This window comes from Hesperophylax consimilis, chromosome 23 (assembly GCF_061612785.1).
Source record: "Hesperophylax consimilis isolate HC1 chromosome 23, BYU_Hcon_1.0, whole genome shotgun sequence".
Taxonomy (NCBI): Eukaryota; Metazoa; Arthropoda; class Insecta; order Trichoptera; family Limnephilidae; genus Hesperophylax; species Hesperophylax consimilis.
In genome coordinates, this window is record NC_142858.1 from 9856484 (window position 1) to 9862694 (window position 6211).

At 35.5% G+C, this 6211-nt stretch overlaps 1 long non-coding RNA gene across 1 annotated transcript; it reads right to left on the minus strand.

Moving 5' to 3' along the window:
• Positions 1-298: 298 nt before the first annotated feature.
• On the minus strand, positions 299-1670 carry LOC149412304 (uncharacterized). The gene is made up of 3 exons (XR_016304584.1): positions 1549-1670; positions 1186-1441; positions 299-920 (listed from the first exon to the last, which is right to left on the minus strand). It is a non-coding gene; the product is annotated as an uncharacterized LOC149412304 (long non-coding RNA).
• Between the last annotated feature and the right edge of the window lie 4541 nt (positions 1671-6211).

A 6211-nucleotide genomic window follows, 5' to 3' on the forward strand; every position in this document is an offset into this window, starting at 1 on the left:
TGCGGAATGTTATGGACTGTTCTAGAAATTTCTAGAGGGCGAAACTTCCAGCCCGTATATCTTCAAAAACATGCCCTTCAGGTATAAACTGGAACCTTCTTCGTGGACAGGGGATAGAGGGCTACCTCACCATATAACTCCCTTGATCGTACCGGGACTCATTTCCGAGTTTTAGCGGCACACACATTGTACACTTACTTTTATAATATATATTGATTAGTGTTATTTTTATCGTGTTGGTACTTTCATTTACCCTAAAAAATTTAAAATAAATAAAAAGTTACAATTTATTCAGGGATTATAATTTATTCAGTACTCAAATACGCCATATCCAATAAATACAATAGGACACAAGTACTGCAATATTTCATATTGATGATCATTCAAATGCACTCATTTGTGATTCCCACGCCATCATTACACTCTTTCCTGCGTGAAAGCATGATTATTGAACTGATCTGTGGAATATTTTCTTCTTAGGCTGGTAGGCAACCAGCTCCTGGGTTTCAAGTAGAACTTCCAGGTTGTACTCCTGGGTATATTCATTAGGAAGTTCACGAAACGCTTCCAGCATCCATTCCTGGAAAATAGGGGAACACTTCCAAGTTCCTCTCCTGGGAATTAAGAAAAGCTAAACCAGTTAGAGCTTCTCTCTTTGTTTGATCATATTATCACCATGTCTATATTATACCATCTTGATGCAAAATTGGTGGTGTAATAAACGATGTTGGTAATGTAAGATATTACTTCACCGTGTTGTGACTATGGCGGAATTTAGCCATTGTTACTCATGACAGCAAATACTCTCAAATTTGTTTAAATTATTGCAATGGTAGCACGAAATTTTACACCCTGCATCGACAACCTTATTTTTAAGCTACACCCTTTCCATGTAAGGCTCTTACTTTTTTCGAAAACATCTGAAACAAGACAATTAAAATTATGTTTAATTCCTAGAGGAAACATATTAAAGGTGGTAGGATTAAGTACAAGTTTTTGAGAATATCTGTAATACGAAAAAAATAAAACACGTTTTTAATTTATTGTGAAATTGAAGCTAAACTTGAACATATAACAGATATCAAATCAACGAATTTAATGGTAGGGCCATTGATATTATATTAATAATATTAGGATCATTTTATCATAAGTACTCTAACTAAGTCGTAAAGAAAAATAACTCACTTGTGTGGGAAGCCATTTTATTAATGGAAAGAAAGTACGTTCTATATTATCACCAGCGAAGAAAATACGTTCAAGTTGGTTATCTGATTATCCAAGTAGAACCAGAAGCAAAGGGAATGAAGGTCTCTGTTCTGCAGTCAGAAGCGTCTGGATCGGGAATACAGGTAATATAGCCGTCTGCTGAAAGTGCTGAGCGCTGGACGCCGGTCAAATAAACCACGCCGGTAGTCCGCTAGTCGTAGGCGGTAGGAAGATGCTGGAAGGTGCCATAAATAATGGAAGGTGCATAAATAAACGAAGGTGATGGATCATAGATATAACATGATATTAGATGATTAGGGTAGTAAAGTATCATAGACATACCACTGGTGAGTATTGATCTGAAATTATATTAATGTCAAAACAGTCAAAATGACATCTGCGCTGCGTATAAATGGTATAAACATAAACATAAATATACCACTCTCTAGATCGATATCTTCCGGCTTTTTGTATCCAACAGAATTATACAGTACTTAACCACAGATATACAAGCAGTACCTACCGTGCGGAGCAGAGCAGTAGACAAGGTAGAGGAAACTCAAGGCCATTTAAAAAAAGATGCGACCATAGACAACATAATTGCTCTCAGCCTACTCTATTCATTCGCTAGCCCAAAAAAACTATTATAAAAATAAAAATGTCCTTGAAGCAGAAAAATGTCGAAATGTTTTCCAAGGGCAAGGTTCATCTGACTAAGAAAATAAACTTTTAAAGTGCATTTCCTTAAGATGAAACTTGTTAATCTGAGAAGAAGAAACCCAAAATGACAAGAAATTTGCAAAAACACTGAAGAAAATTTCCAAAACATGATTGTCCGACAGTACGACGAAAAATTCCGACATTTTTCAGCCTCATGAACTCATGGTTACATATGTTTAAAAATCTTTAATTTCACCAAAACAATAAGATAATACAGGATAACACTAATCAATAACATGAATAAGTTTATCTATATAATAAATAACATTTATACGTTGTGGAGGAAGACATATGTCAAGTATGAAGCATTGTTCAAAAAACCGAACGAATAACCTAAAACTGTTAATTCACTTTAAACTTGAACTTACGTAGGTAGGTTGAATATAATATGTTTGTAACTCGCTAACACTATACTGGCTTATATTGTATTTTTATCACGAACAACTTTAACACGCAATATTTTCGACGGAAATGATAGTATTTCGGCAGAAAATGACAACCCGCGTGTATAAATAAACCACTCTCATTTTTGTTTGAATCATTTGAAACTGTCAAACGGAAAAATTCCGTCATCTCTTTCTGTTACACGAGTCATTATGGTAGAGAGCGAGAGATCAAACCAATCCTTCTGTTCTCACCAATGAGATCTGAGCTTTTAGCCATATTATTCGTTTTCTATAAGAATTTTGAGGTGGGCGTGGCGGTTTCAAATGAGTTTCAAGGCCAAAGCTTAGTTAAATGCCCCTGAACATAAATAAACCACTAACCCATAAATAAACCACTCTCTAGATCGATATCTTCGGGCTTTTTGTATGGCGCCATTTTGTCACCCCCTTAACCACAGACGACCACAGATAAAACGGTCGTTTGGTCCAGACAGGTAAATATATGGTGGACCATAAAGAAATCTCAAGGTCATTTAAAAAAAGAGCAAACATAGACAATATACCTGCACCCAGCTAACATCGTTCATTCACTAGCCCAAAAAAATTATATAATAAAAAATACTGGAATGCAGGAAAAGGAAAATAAAAAAAACCCACAGCTATGCACACATCAAAATATTTTTTATTTTCAAAAAGACAATGGACAGTAATACAGAACAGGGTCAGTACAACCGATGTATTGAGCATTGATTTATCATTGAAGTAGAAGATAATACTAATATATCTAAACAAAACATGAAACAGAACAAGACACAAAAAAATAAAAAGTAACAGTCTCAACTAGGAATCGAACCCAAGATTTCTGTCTTACTGCAACAACTTAATAGGATTTAATTTGACCTTGCACAAAAATACAAGAATATATACACAAAATAGCACTAGAAGTTATTCAAGTTCTCCTGCAAGGGTTTCATATAATTTTCACAGCTTTGTCGTCAGCAAACATCATTGAAAATACTGGTACTTACGTGATGTAATTCTGGAGAGGTTTAAATGAACTTGTTTGATGTAATCGTGGCTTTGTTTAGCAATTTTAGTCTCCTAATACGTGGTATAAGATCGCGTCGGAATACGGATAGGTCTGAAAAGGAAAATTAATCAAATTATTAGCCAATGAAGTACATTCAGGAATCATGAACATTGTATCAAAGAACGAGAGGTTAGTACCTGTATTTAACAACGTGATCGGGTCCTTCTTTCAATTGGTGGAGATAGACCGGATATTTCATGATGATTGGAAGATTAAGCGTTGGCAACGCATTATTTTTTAATCCCAAAAGTACCGTATTTTTGATTTCAATCGCGAAATGGCACACACAAACAAACGTATTTCTTGCTGCTTCTTCCTAGCACTGGATTATCGAATCCATTTGAGCGACCTTTAACACAACACGGCATTAATTTATCACCTTGAAGAATTCTAGATGGGTGAAAGAAAATTCAAAATATTTACGCTAAAACCTTTAACTGACTTCAATCTGCGAAATGACGTCTTGGAAATTACCGTTATTTTTTTATCGGAGCATAACACATGTTTAGCTTCTCTTTCTGTTACACGAGTCGCTACGGTAGAGAGCGAGAGATCAAGATACAATTTTTGCTCTGAGCCAATGAGATCTGAGCTTTCAGCCACAACGGCTTTGTCTATAAGAATTTGGGTTGAGGATAACTCCTCCCATCAGGGTTACAAGGTTATGCGAGAGTTATACGCCCCTGCACTAACCACTCTCGGTATAAATAAACCACTCACGCGCTTGCGCAATGGCAGCAGCTAGTGCTGCCAGTTAAGGTAAATTCAAAATGATTATTTACGTTCTACTTACTTACGTATATAATTAGGGGCTTGTTGTAAAATTATGTAGCGACAAAAATAATGAAACAAAAAACATGACGTTTATGATTCCTATCCTTGTTTTTTTACTTTCCACTAATAAACTATATTTTTCACTCTTATAAAATTTTCATCATAATTGAATATGAAAAAATGCTTTAATTTTGATTCCCTGAAGACGTCTCGATGTTATTGGAAATAGTTGTCAATTTTACATAAATATTTCAAAAAGTGAATCAAAGTAAGTGTTTATATGAGTTATTACAAAAAATCCTGAAATATTTTTTAATTTGTATCCTCAATTACAATAATTATTTATTAAACTATGATATTGTTTTTCCACTGTGTTTATTAAGGAATTTTGTCGATCTTCTTCGCTTTATTTTTTCTTTGTATTAGGTATCAAACTTGGGCAGGAGTCGGTAGGACACGGCTCGCGAGCCGCACGCGGCTCTTTGCGCTAGCGTTTGCGGCTCTTCAGTCCTTCAGAAATCAAATACAATTTCACCTCCACACTACCAACCTTTTCCCTTAGGCACAGTTGGTTTGCAAAAAACAAATGTGTCGTTTTGCACCATTTTTTAAACATTTAACCCACCCACTAAACGCCGATTCCAAATGCTTTTCAGCTTTCTAACAAATTGTAATAAGCTGACAAGTTTGACACGATAGTTGTCCTCTTCTGCTGGTAATAATTTGTTCAAAAAGCTGAAACCGACTTAAAATCGGCATTTTATGGGAAATTTTCAACTGTCAACAAAACAAAATGGATTTTTTATTACTTGCGACACGTGAAATTCTTCAAAAAGATACGAAAATTAGTCACATGAGGTATTCCTGTATGTAAATACAGTGCTGTTACTTGAAAACGAATAATTATTACATTTGTCATGCAAATTGCGACGCGCTTTTTTACAGATAAAACATCCCCTCACCCAGTACACCGGTTTGGTTTTTTTTTTAAACACCCTAGCCTCCCTCCCTCCAACATATGGCTCTGTGATGCATTTGTTATCATGTTTCCTTGACAACTTGGCTATTCCCACTTGAAAGTATGCCGACCCCTTCCTGCTCTAGGGATACAAAACTGTGTGAATGGTAAGAAGAGACGACTCCAGCGAATGTAGAAATACGGTTATATAAATCTCTCAATGTATAAAGTTTTCACCTTCGACACAAACTAGCGACGACAAGGATGAATTACATCAAGTACGAGTATAAACCACTACTTTGTTCTATTTTATTTGAGATAGTGAAGTGGGAGGTTTTAAAGTACCTGGCACTTTGAAGTATAAATACTGTATAGCTCCATACTGACAACTGCACAACTATACCCGATGCATCGCGATTCACTTGCAAACCAACAATTATGAATGATACCATTAATTATACTGTGTAAAACCACTTGGTAACTGGAAAAATCTAACAATATATTTTTGGGCTCCAATAGCCTGGCTTATCTTGTTATGGGTTTACAACATTGAGCAATTGAACGGACTAAAATATCTTTCTGAGAGAGCATAAAGAGCAACTGATATACTGGCCCATTGTGTTATAATTTCATACACAAATCTAGCAAGATTATTTTCAATGCGAAGTATTATAAAATTGACTGTAAAACGCCTATATGTGACTGTAAGAGACGCTCCATCCTTTAATCATTCCTAGTGTCACACCACTCATTCCTCTCACCTTTGTTTAATTTTCCTTGTCCTTATTCACTAACTTTAATTTGTTCATTAATTAGCTGGGCTTATCTGGCTACTGAAAATATTAACCAAATCGCTTTTTTATTTGTTTTAATGATACCTAAAAGATACAATAATTGAGTGGATACAGAATTCTCCTGAAGGAGTGGGGGTTCGTGGCGTAGTAAATAAGTATTGATTTGACTATTTTTAGTGCATGTATGTTGCACGCACCCCATTAGGTTCGTTACCCCTGGTTTTCCTTAGAGCCTCCTATGTCTGCCAATAGGGGGCGCAGTGTTTGTAAATTGGACTTTCGT